Source organism: Pleurodeles waltl, chromosome 11, assembly GCF_031143425.1.
Source record: "Pleurodeles waltl isolate 20211129_DDA chromosome 11, aPleWal1.hap1.20221129, whole genome shotgun sequence".
NCBI lineage: Eukaryota > Metazoa > Chordata > Amphibia > Caudata > Salamandridae > Pleurodeles > Pleurodeles waltl.
In genome coordinates, this window is record NC_090450.1 from 714,505,396 (window position 1) to 714,524,572 (window position 19,177).

Genomic DNA, 19,177 nt, shown 5'->3' on the forward strand with positions numbered 1-19,177 from the left:
GGATGCATTTCGTGGGAGGTGAAAGAGCTGTCTGTGATTCTCTAACTTGAGAGCTTCTAATAGCTTTGTCTCACAACCACAGAGTGGTTCACACCAATATGAGATTGTGGGAAGAAGCTTTGCATTAATGAACTTCAGTAGGGGGCAGCAAGGTTTGATTCCCCAGACCCTTCTGAAGTAAAGCGAAGGACGAGAGTGAAGCTCCTGCGTAAGGTTTCGCTTGTGCTTAATGGGCTTGGAAGGAGCCTTGGGTGTCTATGGTTATTCCATGTTATGTATACCCTTGCTGCTGGGGCAATTTGAATTTGTTTAGGTACCAACGGCAGGATTTCCTGGGCTTTTTGCTAAGCATCAATACTTTAGTTTTCTAAGGTTGATCTCTAGGTTGTTTAAATCTGAAGTTGCTTATTTTGTGCAGGAGTCTTTGTAGGCTAGCTGTGGTTATATTCAATGAGACAACGCTGCCCACATAAAACATACTTGCCATAGTTTCCCCCCCTAATTTGGTCATGTTTGCATTAATCTAATCTGGTTCCATTTCGAGTTCTGTGATGAAGATGCCAAGTAGGGCTGAAGCTAGCACACTGCCTGTTTTGAGGCCTGTTGTTGTGTTAATCTTGTGTGAAACACTCTTTTGAACACCAACTTTTTATCCACATCATGGGTCTATGTATAAAAGTTAGATTGCCTTGAGTAAATTTCTTGGTATCTCCCAGACTGTAAGCTTTTGCCAAAGATTTATCCTGTCAACACGATTGAAAGTGGCCCTCAATCCACAAAGCACATGTTCACAATGGTTTTGGTTTCAAATGTTCTATTAATTATCATGATTAAGGCTGTCAAGTTTGATAATGTTCCCATACCAGGGCAAAAGCCTGTTTGATTCTGTCCATTCTTGTAGCAGAAGCCTGGCATGATATTTCTCCTCATTTTCAAGAAGTGTGATAATAAAATAATTTACAGGGTCTGATTTACTGACTCCTTTGTATATGGGATGGATGATTGCTGCTTGCCATGAATCGGGTATCCGGTCATTTGCAATGCTGTAGTTAAATATTGGGATTAAGTGGTCCATCCAAGTTGCTAAATTTGTTTTAAAAAGAGCTTCCGGTGGGCCATTTGGCCCAGGGGCGCCCTCACTTTTGCTTCTTTGTATGAGCTTTTATAGTTGTTTAGGAAAGTGGATTATTTTGTCTTGTTCATGCTGATCTACCCTGAGCAAACCAGAAGAAGATGAATCGTGTTAAATTCCCTTCTCGCAACCCGTATCCCCTTCTTTTAATTTTCTTAAATTTTTCTACTTAAAGTAAGTTTGTTGGGGTTTTCTCTATAACTTTTGATTGACAGTGTAACGTGATTTCCAGCCGCCTTCGTTCCTTGTGACTACCATATCTGATAGCTTTTTACGGGCCCAACTGTTGACCTGCATTACAAGAGGCGCTTTGGTACTTATTCAAAAACGTTTTCACAGATAATTCCCAAGTGTAGAAGCGATCATTTGAGTCTTGTTTTGCCGATGCCAATAATGACGTTAGACAGATGGGAGTCCAATTTGAATCTTTTAAGGATTCCGTAGATGAAGAGATTAATAATGTTAGAGCTTCTTGGTGAAGTGAGGTCTTGGTACATAACCCCATTATCTGAGGGCAGTGGTCATTTTCTGTCGTAGATCGATCTTAAAAAAGGCAATATGGTACTACAGTTGAAGCAAGACCAGAGCAAAGTCAGTGATTGGGCTCGTTTTTACTGTTTTTCTTGTTTTCTCTAGTGGTTGGTCTTCAGGAAATCTTCCATTTAGTACCCCTAGACTGACAGAGGAGCATGCTGCCAAGAGTGATTCACTTACTTGATTGCACCTCATCACTGGTACGACCTGCTGGTCGGGATCTTGCCATGCAACATCTTGGACAGCCAAGTGTTCACCATCAACTGGTGAATGGAGGAGATCCACGTTAAAATTTCCAGAGACAATAAATTCAGCATTGTTATATGCCAATTTTATATCTGTTAAAAATGATTGCAATTTTGCCTCCACTTCTTGGTCTTGTTCCTTAGCTACGGGATTTATATAAATATTCCAAATAAACTAGTGTATTCGGACCAGTTTTCCAGTTTCACCACCTTGATCCATGAACACTTTGTGTGTATTTTAGTTATTTGTATCAGAATGTCAGCAGCTATGTAGGCTGACAGGCCATCCTTGGACTGCCCTTCGCTTTGTGTTTAACAGCAAAATTATTGTGCTTGATGTTTCCTGTTAGTGGGATACGGTGCTGGGCTCATGCTTCATGTAGTAAAATGATGTAGAATGCCTTCCAATACTTTATAACTTTGTCATCTTAGATCAGTTTTTTCAAGCCTCCCACATTCCAAGAGCAAAGTAAAAGTGGTTCTAATCGATTTTTGTCAGCAGACCAGCTTGTGAATTGGGCCCCATTTCATTCTGGGGACTGTCCAATAATAGCTGCTAGCATCCGAAATGCTTTGCTCTGGGATTGTGATGTCATGCCGGTTAGGTCTGACTTTGGTATACAGCACCCACTTCTTCAGGGCTGTAAAGATAAACAATAATCTTATAAAGAGCTTCAATTATCGTCAAACTACCCAAGTTGAAAAAAAGAATAATTGATTACTTGCTCATCTTCCTGATCAGTTCAACAAAGGTGCACACATTGAAACCATTCTATAGAGATACGTTTTATTTTATAAAGTACCTAACCTAAATATTATTTGTATAATACTGATACTGTCTTTTCTCTGGGAGGAGGGGGATGTGGCTGGTCCAGTGGGCTGGTGAGCAGGCTCACAGGTAAACAGATCATCAGGGTTGAGCGACTGAAATCAATAGGCCTGGCAACCGCTGATCACTTTTAAAAAATGTCGCACTCGCAAGCCACACCTGCTAGCTTACAATTGGACCAATTGTTGTGGGCTGGGGAATACTGCAGTAGTGGTAGGGGGAGCACCAGCACCTCTGGGGGAGCACCAGCGCCTCTGGGGGAGCACCAGCACCTAACCCAAGTGCTTCCGTGAACAACCACTCTCTACCCTTCTCCACCTGCACCTAGAGTGCCGTGGCTCACCTCGCTTGTAGCAGGCAGCTGTCTCGTGGTCAAGTACCTTGATGATCCTGCTCCGACAGCTCTGGCTGCCAAGCTGTTCGACTGCGCTACATTGCGGTGATGTGAAGTCTTCTCCCCTAAGCTTGATCTGTTGACTAGCGCAAGTACAGCAAACAAAATATTTTATGCCCAACTGGTGGTTTATCTGTTCTGTTGGCTGCCTTTGACATGACTAACTGATATGAGTTAGCCTAAAAAAGGCATCATCACTGCAAGATCATGTGTTGGTTTTTCTAACTATCCCCAAAGTTTTTGTCATCCTTTTATACTGAGCTCAACTGGTTCTCCTCCCTCCCACATACCCTAATTTAATGTACTACATCCATGTTACTAGAATCTTCCTTATCCTTGTCATCCATTGAGCATTAACTTTGAGTTCATGTAAACATTTTTCTTCTGTAACCTACAACCTGTCTTGCACCTTGTGAAAGAGAGTATTTCTTTGTCTTCCTGAGCACTGGCATTTGTTGGATAGCAGAGGTAAGGGAAGGGACTGCAGACTGTTGCAGAAAGGTGACAAAATATCTAGGTGAGGCCTGCATTTTGTCTGTTCCCTGTTTACCCCTGTTGAGCTGGTGACTGCCAGGTGTAGAAACCTCACATCTCTTTGTGTCTCTGCTGTGGGTGCTCCAGGATAGACACAGCTCCACTGCCACTTGCTGTGAGACTTTGGTGGTCATTCTGACCCTGGCGGTCTTTGACCGCCAGGGCGGAGGACCGCGGGAGCACCGCCGACAGGCCGGCGGTGCTCCAATGGGGATTCCGACCGCGGCGGTAAAGCCGCGGTCGGACCGGCACCACTGGCGGGGTCCCGCCAGTGTACCGCGGCCCCATTGAATCCTCCGCGGCGGCGCAGCTTGCTGCACCGCCGCGGGGATTCCGACCCCCCCTACCGCCATCCAGATCCCGGCGGTCGGACCGCCGAGATCCGGATGGCGGTAGGGGGGGTCGCGGGGCCCCTGGGGGCCCCTGCAGTGCCCATGCCACTGGCATGGGCATTGCAGGGGCCCCCGTAAGAGGGCCCCTACATGTATTTCACTGTCTGCTGCGCAGACAGTGAAATACGCGACGGGTGCAACTGCACCCGTCGCACAACTTCTACTCCGCCGGCTCGATTCCGAGCCGGCTTCATCGTGGAAGCCTCTTTCCCGCTGGGCTGGCTGGCGGTCTGAAGGCGACCGCCCGCCAGCCCAGCGGGAAAGTCAGAATTACCGCCGCGGTCTTTCGACCGCGGAACGGTAACCTGACGGCGGGACTTTGGCGGGCGGCCTCCGCCGCCCGCCAAGGTCAGAATGAGGGCCTTTGTCTATGAAAGCAGACCCAAACCACCCCACTTTGTTCCAGTTTCAAGTTACTTATGACCAAGGACAGGATTATTCTGAAGAGTACTCAAAGGGTACTGTGCAAGCAGGGCTGGAGTCTGCCTAACAGCTACACTCCTTGAGGTGAGGATAAATCACCTGAAGCCTGACCTTTCTACTGGGGAAGCTGTGGACCAACCCTAAAGTGCTTAGAAGCCAGCTTGTCTGTCTCCTCAGGGTGGTAAGGAGTTTGCCTGGCCCTGTAGAAGGAGAGACTGTTTAGGATAAGTGAGGTGTAGCATGTCCCCAGTTACTGTACGACATCTTGAAAGAGGTAGATTGCTTGAGAGCCATCTAGGAAACACCCCTCTGCCCATGACCCCCCCCCCCCCCTTTTCCCCCCGGTCCCAGTCCCTCACGCTGGTTCCTGTCGGGAGCCATGATACTGTGCTTTTCTTCAGCCGAGTCAGAGCTGTGACTGCCTGTTTGCCATTGGCTCATACTAGGGCTGCAAGCGCCAGATGGCCATGGGCCTAGGTGTGGGCTGTGACTTCCTGATTGCTGTAGGCCTGGTAAGGGGCTGTAATGACATGATTGCAGAAGGCTCTTATGGGGATTGCAATTGCCTGATTACCACAAGCCAATGCAATGGCTGCAACTACCTAATCACTGAAAGGTGCTACAACTGGGCCTGCACCTCCACCTGCTTCAGGGGCGACGCTGCAACATCTAGAGTCAGGGGTGGCCATGCACACTGTCTAGCACAGCCATATTCTATTCCAAGGCACACCAGGAGACTTGCTGGCTCCCCATGGCATCTGGCTGATGCGTGGGGGGACTGCTCGGATACATGGCAGCATCAGAAGGCCTTGAACAGCTTTCTGTACCAAAGATAAGTAAAATACCTTAAAATACTGAGCACATTTGATCTGTGCGATAAATGTACGTGAGCTTGATTCCTGCTACTCCGGATTTGCCATATGAGAAGGGTGCCAGGACCAGTGAGACTTACTGGGAGGACACAGAGAACCACCTGCGTGGACTGCACCTAGATACACTAACTTGTGTGCCTGTTGAAGTGTGTAGGTTTCAGTGCAACAGTGTATTTAAAGTAGTTTATTTACTGCAAAGGCATGCACTGGGCTAGTCATTAATATTATTGTTTATGGTTGATTGCTGAGTGCTAAGCTTGAGCACCATAATACTACCTCCCTGAGCAGACTGCGATAGCTCACCCTTGCTACTCTGAGAGCCAAGAGTGAAAGGGGTTGTGTTCGGCTCAGTTTGAAGGCCCATTGTAGGATGGGCTCTAGGACATCAGCAGCAAACGATATAAGCCCAGTAGCCCCTACCTGTCCTATGGCACCCTGAACGGGGTCTCGCTGTGGGTACTGGCCGTTTCAGTGAGCTGAGCTGTGATACCAGGTGTCTACAGCTGAAGAGATTAAAGACAATACCTGTCACTAAGAGTGCCTAGCATCTCTAGGCCAGGCCAGGAAAACTGCCCTGACTATTCGGACATGTTGACAACATAACTCAAGGGTCATAAGTTAAGGGTATGATGAAGCACACAAGGCACACAGAACATACCATAAACGAGCGTAACAGAGCAAAAATGACATAGCATAACAGTCATGACCATAACTTAAAACAGGGGACTTAGCATAATATCACAGTCTTAGCAGAAGTGTAATACCGTAAAAAGTTGCCATGTTGCATATACTCACGTTCAGGAGTGGTGTCGGCGAGCTGGAAATAAAGGACAAGTCAGACTATAACACATCTTGCCAATGAAGATGGGAAGTCAAAGGATTGATGGTAGGTGATGAAGGCAGTGAAACATGGGTGGACGAGATGTGGGACACAAAGTGCAGACACTTACCGACATTACCATGCTCTTCTATCCTAACCTACAGCAGCCATGTTATTTCAGACAGGAGAGGTACGTACACACACACAGACATACACCAAACTGCCTACACACATCAATCTAGACCTGCAGCACCCATCCCATGCGGTTCTGCAACTGAGGCCCACCCCCGCATAGTCTTCCAAGAAACAGTGCTTCTTATCTACTGCCTCCACTGCTATGCCACTACTGGACCACCACTTCTCTTTCTCTCTCTTTCTCTCTCTCTATCTCTAGCTCTTTCACTCTCTCTTTCTCTCTCTCTCTCTCTCACACACACGCAATTCTTATCTACAGCACCATCCACTAATCCATCACTGAACCACTACAAAGAGTTACTTGAATAAAAAGATCTACTTACAGGTCTATATCCTGGAAATGTGTGTTTTGGTCTGTTGGAAACAAGAGGAAAAACATATGTTTGTACTCCTAATATTTCAAAGTTAGGATTTTCTCTTCCTTCTCTACCCTAGTTGCCAATTCTCCTATGAATAGACATGCCAACTGTTCTTATGTAGTAACCCTAGGAAAAGGTATAAACCACAACTGGACGTTTGAGCCTCCTTGTGTGGGCTTTGGATCAAACCCCAATGTTGGAATAGAGATCTAGACGTATATATGTTGCTGAAGAGTCTATTCAGGGGAGAAAGAAATCCTACTAGGACTCCTGCTTCTGAATCTTTGGTGCAGATCGTGGGAAAGTGGTATCTTGTATTTTGTGCCTTTGTAATAGGCTCTGGGTGCAATCACTGAAAGAGGAACCTGGCCTGGATTTCTGTTCATTCACAGAAATGGACTCTAGCTGCAGTCCATGAAGAAAACTTGTACTGAATGTATGCACTGGATTTCTTTGCCCGCCATTATGGGTATCTGCGCATTACACAGTATAAGTACTTACTTTGTAGGTCTTGTCCCTGGAGCGGGTGGCATTCTGATGTTGGGCAGTGGCAGCCGGGGTACAGGTGCTGACGATGCCACAGGAGGTCGCGGTCTTATCCCTGCAGCTGTTGATGGCATCGTAGTGATAGGTGGTCGGCTTGGCACTCCCTTCATGTTCAGGGGGGACCTGCTTGGAACTGGAGCTGGAAGAATTAGGGAGGTAAAAACTAATAAAGCCAATTGTATCTTCAGAGGTGTACACAATACAAACTGTGACTCATAAACAGATCTCTATGACAATGACTCATAAGTCTCATATTGCCCCATGTCAAGTGTGACTACCTTAAGTGATCCAGATATTTCAGACATTCAACAGTTTCCCTTTGCCCAGCTACTGCACGGGAATATCTCCACAAGTGTAAATAAACATCCTCAGGAGCATCCTATAATTGTGAGGAATTTTTTTTAAAAAACATATCAGGGCCAGCTTTAGGGCGGTGCAAGCAGTGCGGCCGCACCGGGTGCTGACCTCAATTTAGAAACTTGCGCTTTAAAAGCACCTGCTGAAAAGTTCCTTGTGCGTCCTGCCTTCAAGAAGTAATTATAATGTCAAGATACCTCTTGTGATTAATGTTCCTGCTAGGAAGACAGATGGGAGTTTTGTCAAGTGGCAGCTTTGACTCGCCCTAAAGTAGCGCAGAGGGTTAATATGCCTGCTGCAGGGAACAGGACTATATTTTATGTGGCTAGCTGAGTGGATTAGTAAAGCCAACCTTTACAAGCACTTTAAAACAAATGAATGTATGTGAAAAGGGGCTTTTGGAGAGACGAGGGGCACACTTTCCGGTTGGTAGTTAGGGAATCCAAGGAGATGGTCATGGGGTTGGGGGGTGCCAAAAAAGACTATCGCGCAGGGTGCCGTTAGCGCTAAAACCGGCCCTGAACATATGTCTTCCTTCTTCACTTAAAGATCACAAAAAATCCAATACGTTTTTAAGATGTTTTAATTTCCTCATTTGTTGCATCCTTCTCAAATAACATATGTTGACATTTCATGTTCTTCTTGTACGGCAACTCATTTGAGACACACATAGGTTTATAGCCGACAAATGTTTCACAGGAACTACTCGCTTTTTCAAGCCTAGCATAATATTGACAGCAACAAGGCAAGCTGTCATACATCAATATTTTAGTCTTATCTTGCATGATAACCACCACTCAGTCACTGTCCATAATTTGTGGCTTTGTGAGGCTACAGACGTTCTCTCTGAAATTGCAGTTGTTGCCCATTCAATGAGAGCACATTGTAAGGTTAAGGCCAGCCTTCCCACAAATTATGCCACCTGTGTTGCCATCAGGTTGTGGGCAACTATACATTTCAAAGTACAATAAGCACTGACAAAGACAATGTGCTTGGTTAATGCAATGCAAAAAAAAATAGTTATTACTATTCAGTATTTCTTAGTATTCACCCGACAAACATTTAAAACAGTGTCAAAACAAAACACATTTTTATTGTACTGTTTGTATAGTCCTCTCATGTTCAGATTGCACCCTCATATGTAAATATCTAGCCACCTAGTAGCTGGCTTAACCTTAGTTGGCTACGAACGCCTTACAGAGTTGAGAAAATGTTAATGTAGAAAAAAAACTGTGACTATATTTACCAGCATGTCAGGGGACATGTCAGCTGCTGGGTGTCCAAAATCTAAAGTGAGAGGCACGGGAGCAAAGAGAGGGCAATAGCATAAAAGCCAACAGGTGTTCAAAGTATAAAGATGAAGGGCTTCAGGTTTATTTTCTAGTAGCAGCAACCAGATCTCAGCACAAGATCTCCGGTTTCTGAACAGCCTCTGTGTCCCTAGATATTTATATTTCTTTTTACTTTAATATCTCTAAAACTACTGAATAGCTGTCCATCAAATTACAAAAGGCACGCTTTATGGACCGAAAGCTAGCTTTCTGCCAAATTTGGTGTAAATCCGTCCAGCGGTTCAGGCTGTAGTCATGTTCAAAATCCCTATGGGAGAATGCATAGGGAAAACGTGTTTTGGGACCCCCCCCTTTTTCTCAGTTCCCGCTTAACGGATCACCCCAAAGTTTTTAAGACATTAGCTGAACTGACTGTTGGCATTAGTTTTGAAAATTTTGTAAAGATGAAACGGCTCCAAAGTTAGAGGCAAAACGAAAAATGCGTTTCCTAAGGAAACTAGGTCCTCACTATAACTACCTACTGGCAACTGCCATGCACAGTTTTTTCATCAAAACGTTTACTGCAAATATCACATTGACATTATCAATGATGTTATCAAAGATGTCATGAGTGCTGTAATTTGTGGGGTAATTAGCAGTGCATGGCGAGGTGAAAGTTATATTTACCTTAAGCTCGAGTTATAGTTACTTGAGATATCTCAGACCATAACAGGTGAATTTCTATGGTTTTGTACATTTAAAATGTGAGCTTAACTATAACGTCCCTGTAACGTTTGTTTTTTTAAGTGAATTTCTGTGGTTTCATTAATTCTATTTGATAACTATAACATCCCTTTGTATTTTTCAGTGAATTTCTATGATTAAAAAAAAAAATGTGAATTATTATACGTTAATTCAACCGCCGACGCACACTGCCTTCAGCCCTGCATGGTGGGAGTTGGCTGCAGGGTCTGAGTGGTAGCCAGGCCCTACGGCAAACCCCCTATAATCACCCAACCGTGCGTTGCGCACTGCCTTCGGTCATGCATGGTATGGTTGGGTCTCAGCAGCAGTTCACAAGAAAGAACCCACTTGTCAGTCTCACTAATTGAGATGTTGCCCTTGAAAAAAGGCAAGGCTGCAAACACCTTCATCAAGGATTACAGATAACTTTTCAAGGTGGAAATGCAGGGAAAAACCACTTGCTTTGCATTGACTATGTGCAAGAAATTAGGATGATTAGTACTTTACAGAGTAAAGGCTGCATTCTTTTAACAAAATTTGCCCCGGGCGGTGGCAGTCCCTGGGGCTGCAGGGTCCGCCGGACCCCCCACATTCTTTTAACAACATTTGCCCTAGGGAGGAAACTGTCCCCAGGACTCAGGTGGGGGGTCACATGGGCACCTGGCATTCATTGAACTACATTGGCCCCAGGGAGGTGGCAGGCCCCTGGGATGGAGGGGGCCATGCTGGCCTCCGTATTCTTTTAACAACATTTGTCCTGGGGGAGTGGCAGTCCCGGGGCAGTGGAGTCGCAGGGGCTACCCCTGCATTTTTTTAACAACTTTTTCCCCGGGGAGGTGGCAGTCCCCGGTACGCAGGTGGGCCAAGTTGACCCAACCACCTACATAATGTGCAGTGCACCGGGGAGCTGGTGGTCCCTGGGGCTTTCATAAGACCTCGGGAGTACTGTGCCCCCTACTATATATTTGCGGTGCCCCTTCTGGGACGTTTCTTTGTGAGTCTAAATATCCCCGCAATGCTATAAACAGCCAAGAAACCATTGCAAAGCAATCCTATGGCCTGGCATCAGGGAGTGGTGAGTTTCTGTCAGCATGAGTGGCAGCCATTACATCATGCACATCCACATTGGTGCCTCAGCCATGCCTTTTTGTGCCATATAACCTGATACTCCCCCACCACTACTATTTTAAAAAATATATCCATTATTAAATAGTGCAGCTGTGAGTGATTTTATCTAATGATCGGCCACCATTTTGTCTACATGTTTGTCTACGTGTTGCTCATTTCTTATACTTATATACAGAGTATTTTTTCAAGAATGCTGCCTACATACTACTACTTTTACCATCCTAATTTATCATACAATGGAGTAACTCTCTTCATTGCATTTTCCTATTACCCCTTTTTTTAGTTACCTTACCTAGTTGCCTCAGTCCTCTCTCTTTTCTTGATGGCTTAAGTATACATCAACTGCTGACTTCCGACCCTTTGGATTTCTAGCATTCTGAACTATAGGCCATTGCTCGATATTTATGCTCTGGAATCTCTGCAGTATGTTTAATTAGCCAAATCCATTTTATATATGCCATCAATTTAGTGTATGGGCAGGATTAAGCCATTCCAGAAGATTCCACATCATTCCATGCACTACATCAAAATGGCCAGTGACTTACTTTCAATGCCTAAATCCACTTCTTCAGGTACGAAACCTAAAAGGTCAAAGAATGATCCTCCGTCACCTATTATGTTTTCTCACAATCCTGTATTGGATAACATCCTTTGTGAGTGGGAGGTCTTAAACTTTTCATGAGTGCCACTAACGAAAAGCTTCAACAAATAGAAGATAGATGAATCGCAATGGAGAGCAAGATGTTTGAAATGGAAAAACTTGTTAGCGAACTTCAAGATGAGTTACCAAGATGCCTTTGTTAGATCAAGAAATCCCAAAACCTAAACTACACACTGAAGACCTTGAAAACAGGAATAGACAAAATAATCTTTGTCTACCAGAATATTGTAAAGGTCATGATTTTCTTGCTTTCCTGAAGACATTCCTGCCTGATCTTCTTGGGCTTCAAAACAATCCGTCTCTGAATATTGAACTGACACATCATCTTGGTCATCCTCAACCCCACTCCTCTAAACCTATTGGCATCATGATGGAATTTTTTGAAATCACAGCCGCTAAAGAAAAACACCACTTTGTTTGGTCTGGTCACAACATTTTCATCTCTCAAAACTTTTCAAATGCTACAAACGCCAGAAGAAAATATTTTATTGCCCTTAGACCTCAAATGAGACACCTCAACATTCTTTATGACATTCTACACCTGTGTCTATGTAAAATCACCCAGGACAGCACTTCATGATCTTTTGACGACCCTGTTAAACTAAAATTGTTTATTCAAAATATTTCTTCTCGCACTATGGATACTAATGTTCAACTTTCTTATTATTTTTTGTTATGCACGTTTTTCCTAAAATTCTTCCTTATTTTCTCTAATATTCAATTTCTCTCTCTGCTGTCATTCTTGTTTTAGGTGCCGACACGTCTCATGATGAATCTCCATAATCTCTGTTTCAGATCTGGATCTCCAGCCTTGGTCTGTCTCTTTATCTTTTTATTTATATCTTATTTCTTCTTTGTTTTTCTTACTCTTTTTAGTCTTTCTATGTGAGTGCTTATTTGTTTCTCATTGGTATCATTATTAAATTGCTTAACTGTTTTGTTGAAGTTAATAAACAGTGTATTTCTGTTTTCTTTCATGGTTTCTGCAGCGTGTCACCCATGTTCCTTTTTCTTCCTCTTAATCCCCAAATATGTTTAATGTTGTCATGTGGAACGTTCGTGGTCTGGGACATCCAATCAAAAGACATAAGGTATTTTCTCATCTGTAAAAATTTAATTCACATGTTACTTTTTTATAGGAAATTAATTGTAATGATGTTGAATCACTTAAACTAAAATTACACTGGGTAGGCCAAGTTGTTTATTCTCCAGCTATTAATCATAAATATGGTGCTCCCAATGTACAGATTATATTAACTGAATGTAAAAATAATGGGTGATGGGTAATGGCTAATGTCATAATTCATAACAAACAGATTTCTGTATTAAATATATATGGTCCTGTTAAACCTGATCCAGATCTTTGGCGCTCCATTAAAATAAAATTACCTTCCCTTAACAATTCCAACATTATTATAGCAGGCAAGGTAAATTAAATTCTCTTACTGATAGGGAATCTAATTGCAAATTTAATCCTGATAAATCCCACAAAGTTTACATTTTTCTCTAATTTACATCATATTATGTCCAGAACTGATTACATTTTAGTTACTAAATCCCTATTCTCCTCTATCAAATCCTCAGAAATTGGCTCTTTATTTTTTCAGATTATTTCAGATTATGCCCCTGTATCTTCTTTTGATTTATCTAAAAAGGTGCGCTGGAGATTAAACAACTTTCTTCTATCAGACAAAAAACTAATTACAGAAGCTACTGCTTTTATTAATTATTTTTTGGGGATTAATTAGTCTAACACAACCTCTATTCCTGAAAATTGGGATGCTTTTAAAGCCTCCTTTCTGGCCTTTACTATAGCTAATTCATCTAAAAGGAAAAGGTAGTAAATTCTCAATATCTTAAATTACTACAACAAATTAAAACACTTGAAAATACTTACTACACCTCTAAATCCTCATCTGTTTTACACAAACTGATTACAGCAAAGTCTACCCTCAATAAACTTGCTACTGTTCATGCATGTAACATCCTACTCACGATTAAATCAAAATATCACAGAGGGCAAAACAAAGCCGGTAAAATGTTGGACAATTATTTAAAGATGAAATCTGAGTGTAAAAATATTGGACCCATTCATAATGGATTTACCAATAAGATGGCGTCTTCTGATTCTGATATCTCTGATATTTTCCAAAATTACTACTGAAAATAGTCCTTCAGAACATGACATAAAGACCTTTAGAGATCTTCCTAAACCTATCTCTATTTCTGATCAATTTGAAACCTTAGAAGCTGACATAATTCTAAGAAATAACAGATGCTATCAAATCCCTAAATAAAGCTAAAGCCCCAGGGCCAACCAGATTTTATATAGAGGTACTCTCCTCTTTTTCAGCTACTTTTGCCCCCAAATTATTTGAACTTTTCAATTCCTTTCTTCTAACCTTTAAGGCTAGTGGTACCTTTATGGAAGTTCTGATCATTATTATCATTAAACTTGAAAACGACCACACCCATTGTAAAAACTATCGACCTACCTCATTAATTAAGTACGATTGCAAAAGTTATCATGATGGGGACGATTAGACACCCTTAAGATGATGATTGTCTCACATGTTCTTTATACACTTTCAATGTTACCTTTCAAAATACTAAATTACTACTTTTCCCAAATTAACTCTACCTGTACCAAATGTTTGTGCAACCACAAGCATTCATGCATCACGTTATCTAAACTCAAATGCCCAAAGAATGAAGGAGGTGTCTGTTTCCCTGATTTTAAGATATATCACTCTGCATTTTTAATTCAACTATTTTATGCTTTAATCAATGGGTTTCAAGATTCTCCCACACCATGTTGGATTATAGTTGAAAGATTCCTACTGAAGGATTTCTCATTTAAAGATGTAATTTACATGTCCAATTGTATTTTTATTTCTAAATATCCTATTTTACAATACTCCCAACATTTACTCCACACAATATTTTTGGCGGGCTTTGATTTTCATCAATGGATCCTCTCCTCTTCCATTTGGTATAATAAGTTTATTACATTTTGTTGCAAAATGTTTTATTTCAAACATTGGCGAGAGAACAGTATTATATTTATTCATCAATTGGTAAAGCCTAATTCTGTTATACCTTTTAATCAACTACAATCTCAATATAACTTGCCAAACTCTTTTGTTCAAGAATGTAACCAAATATCCTCTGCTCTCTAAACACTAATAATTTTCCTACTGACCCTACACCAATCACATCCTTGACACCACTACATAATATGTTCATGATTCTATTCCTAAAGCTGATTTTATCTATAAACTTTTATTATCTCCTGACACTCTATGTCTAACATCCCCATTGAACTATTACGGGAAAAGGACCTTTCTGTCTCATTTCCTGGTCATCCATGGAATAAATTATGGCTTAATGTGTTCAACACCTCCAAAGCTGCACATATCACACAATCTTTATTTTGTATTTATAACAGAGCTGTTATTACCCCTGAATGTATCTCTAGATTTGATCCAACTATGTCTCTATCATGTTGGCCTTGTTCTATCTCCAATGGTCGATTAACCTATTTACTTTACTATTGCACTCATGTATTTAATTTCTGGAAAATTATTTGGTATAATTGTTTACTGCTCTTCAGATGCAATATTCAACTATCAATTCAGAATGTTTTCTTGGGAACTGTGTCACCCGATTTTGTACACATTTCACTGAAACCTATTTGATCTCTTCATTGCACTTGCATTTAAAGTTATACTCTGATATTGGAAAGATGCCTCTAATTTATCTATATAAACATGGTGGAATTTTATGTGGGATAAACATAGAATATCCAATGTTTCTTTACTATAGATACACCAATAGATTAAATCCAATCTATATTGGCTACCTTTCACTGCTCATTGGCTACTTACTCACATATACCTTAAATTTAACATTATTTTTCTCTTTTGCTTTTGTTCATTCCTTTGCTCACTTCATTCCTCTTACTATATCTTCTGTTCTCTTTTCTTCTATCTTTCCTTTGCATGTTTCCCTTTGACATAAAATGATATAACTATGTTATTTTAACAAACTTTTTTCATCAACTTCAACTTGTTTAAATTGTAGAATTAAAATTACACAGATTTCCATTACTATTGTTTCACTATTCTATTATGTTATCACTGGGTTCTTAATCTTCAAATAAAACATATATAACAAACAAAAACTACATACTGGCAACTGCCAGTAGTTTATGTACATACACATTGTATGTTACTATATATGTGTCTATCTACACATTCTGTTTGTAAATAAATGAGCTACAGCTGTAACTTGTTCTTTTATTCAAGGGTCCTCTGCCCTGATGCAGCAGCTACATACCACACAAGCTAAAAGACAAAGAGAAGAGTAAAAAGGAACAAAGTAAAGTGGATTGAAGTGACGAAGGGAAGGGATGCAGAAAAGGGCAGCAAAGGATAGGAAGACCAACAGCAAAGGAAAAGATGGTAGTGCTGCTGCATATTCTCCTAATGTTTTGTCTATGAGGGATCATGTGTCCATGAAGCATGAATGTCCGCTATCCATAATGTACCTGGTGTGCGTGCAATAGTCAGATGTGCCAAATTTAAGAAAAGCTTAGAAATGTCAGTAGGTCTGATTTAAAGGAATTCTGTGTGGTAATGTGAATCATTACAAGTAAATAGCATAGCGATAGATATGTATTTGCGTGGAAGCAAAGAACTGTAGAATAATAATGGTGTATGTTCAAAGGTCTGGTGACAGTTGCACTGTCAAGTCAAAGTTAACAGTAATTGAGGTTAGTGGCTGCCCTCCTCCGTTCTGTGCTGCTGCCAGACAAAAACCCACATAAGTTATCTAGTTTTCTAAGACACTTTAATAGCATTCCAATATCATGGGTGTGCCCCTAAAAGTTGAAGCTTAGGCAGCTGGATAAAAACACAAAATGATCAAAAGTGTGTGTAGGAAAAGCACCTTTTGTGTAAGCACAAAACTTCTGCTTAATCAAAACATACACTACTGGCTCCTAACATGTGGGAGGAGCCACAGCCACTCTCTAGTGATGCTCACATTATTGTCTGGCAGCAGCTGCACTGTCACACCAGATCATAAAAATGTTACTCTGTAAGAGAAGACAAGAGGCTCTGGAGGTGATGCAGCCGTAGGGTCTATCAATGCCTACCCAGCCATGGAGACTGTGGGGCGATGAAGAGGGGTAGGGCTTAGTTTCATGCACTGCCTCAGCAGCCCACTCCTACCGTCCACTAAACACAAATACTTATGATACAGCCTCTGGTGGGTATCTTGTGTATACAGAGAGATTTCAAAAACACGTACTGGATCCTGATTGCCACTGACTGCACTCATTACTTTGCTTTTCGAGCTTACCCTGTGTTCACAGTGTGATACCGGCTCGTCACCAGGTGACCACGTTAAGAGGTCCGATATTATGTGACTCATGGTGACATTGTTTGAGCTGGCCAAGCTGAATAGTGAATTGAAAAGAATCATGTTCACTGTACAAAATCCTAAATGATTGCAGTTGTCAAAGCTTGTTCACATATTCTCGAGAGTTCACCCACTTCACATATATTTCAGGTTGTTCCTTGTGCGTGGAATAACTTATCGAGTCTAGAGAACAGATGACAACCGAAATCAGCTCACTTAATCGAGAGACCTTAATCTGTCCCATGCCAAGTGTGAATTATTCATCCATTCAAAGGTCTCAATCTGCCCCATTTCACGTGCGAATAGATTACAAAGTTCAATTTTTGCTTTGCGTTCTGATACCTTAAGTCCCTGATTTTTCATCAGAAGGTAAAATATACTGGCCCCAGAATGCAAAGCGGTGAAAACTCACGTGAATCACTTAAGCTTCCGTCGCACTCTATGTAGACGTCCTCCACAGACCCTTCCTGAGAAAAAAAGATGTAACAGTGGAGGTGTTTTAGTACAGACTATAATGCAGCTTCTTATGCAGCACACTAGTCACATTTTGTTTACCTTTTCTGGAATCGGCACCAAGTACAAATCTGTAGGGGAAAATAAACTGGATCATTAAACTGCATTACTTTATCAAACGTTTCCCCATCACATTCCTTACTATCTGGAGGGTGAGCTGCACCTCTTTGACAGACACATCTCTAGCTATACCATACTTTGACAAATGGGATGCTCAGGATCACTGCATGCAAACGTCAGGTAGGCCAAGAGCTACCTTCCCACTTCCAAGCCCTACTTTTGCATTGAGTCTCAGAGACACAGTGTGGGTGAAGTACTGGCTGACTCTAATATGGTGCCCAAAGCGTCTTGACCCTACAAAGTAATGCCATTGAGGGTGAATGTGTGTGTCCATGTGGGGTATGTTCAACCCACAATATGGGAAATGGACCAATTCTTAAAGTGTTGGTAATCACCATCAAAGTCGGAAAAGCACCATAGCTCTCAGGACCACAGCGCTATGATGCCTGATCCCTCTATTTTATTCATATACTTATGAACAAGTGTATTTACTTTCATCCTCTGTTTAAATTACCACAGTGGTCATCAAGATACATTGGAGTTAGAATAGTAAATACGCACTTCATTATGGTCAATGGCAGGTCTTCGTACAAATAATGGTCATGGAATTTGTAAGGGCTTAAAGAGGAAACAGATACAGGTCTCCACAGACTCTGCTTCAGTCACTAGTGAAAGCTTAGAATGATGACATTGACTCAGCACAAGAGCTCTCCAACAAGGAGGTCCAGAGTTCTGCTGTGAAACTTGGTGGTGCCTGCAATGAACAAGATGTATAAAACTATCTGAGAAAGTCAACTTGTTAAAATGGAGAAGTCCTCTTTTGGTGTTTTGAACCTGTGGACTATGAAGACCAATGGTCATCTATTTTTTTGGGCACGTTTTTTATTGAGTTTAGACATGGATATTTTAGGCCATTGACAATCAAAATGCCAAGCAATTGGCAAGATAAAATATACAGAGCAATGCATGTGTATCTCATAAATAAGCCCATACAAGGCAAACCTGGCGTAGCACAGGCTGTATCCATACTTCCCCACCAACTTCCCCAGTCCTTCCGATCCCCAACTTCAAAAGATACAACCCCCTGCTCCCATCTCACCCACAAAGTCATTGCCTCCAAGAACATAACGCTACAAATCCACACTACACAGCTCAATCAAAAATGCCAAAAGTCTGCCAGCAGGGATGCAATGCTGACAGCCACGTACCTCACAGAGCACACTGTATACAGGTCTCCACCTTGCCTCATAAGCGAGGTGGGTACCATTCATGTTACTAGTCAGGCATTCTATCACTAAAAGGGACCACAGTCTTTGATACCACTGAGTGGCTGGGAGAGAGGTTGTGCTTTTCCAGTTATAGTGATAGTCAGTTTGGCACCCCCTAACCAGAAACATTGCAATATCGTATGCCATTTCTGTTTCGGCAATGCTTATAAATAAATCGTTTGTAGGCCCAATACCATCGTTTTTGGTGTGAAAGGTATATAAAAACCCCAGAATGTCCTTGAGCATGTGCACTACTTGTTCCCAGAAGGACAGTCCCACCAAATGTGCAGTGCCCCACAGCTGCTACAGCATCTAGAGGATGGGTTTAGGTACATGCTGTTAAGTCGTGACAGTGTAGAATGCCACCCAAACCCTATTTTGGAATGTATTTCCCTGACAGGACAGAGAGAGAAGAAGAGTGGATATTCCTTCTCGGATGTTCACATTGACTAGGTGTGATCCATTGGATTTGTCTC

The 19,177-nt window shown here is 41.9% G+C and overlaps 1 protein-coding gene and 1 long non-coding RNA gene across 2 annotated transcripts in view; both read right to left on the reverse strand.

Annotated features, from left to right (window-relative positions):
- The window catches only part of SH2D6 (SH2 domain containing 6), a 42,183-nt gene extending 35,465 nt beyond the window's left edge, over positions 1-6,718 (reverse strand). Inside the window, exons 1-2 of the mRNA XM_069215477.1 lie at positions 6,694-6,718; positions 6,151-6,172 (exon numbers count right to left, since the gene is read on the reverse strand). The gene's annotated coding sequence lies outside the window, so the exon portion shown is untranslated. The remainder of the gene's footprint in view (positions 1-6,150; positions 6,173-6,693) is intronic.
- Positions 6,719-7,236: 518 nt separating this feature from the next.
- Positions 7,237-17,437, reverse strand: LOC138266673 (uncharacterized). The gene is made up of 3 exons (XR_011199610.1): positions 17,416-17,437; positions 17,273-17,327; positions 7,237-7,414 (listed from the first exon to the last, which is right to left on the reverse strand). It is a non-coding gene; the product is annotated as an uncharacterized lncRNA (long non-coding RNA).
- Between the last annotated feature and the right edge of the window lie 1,740 nt (positions 17,438-19,177).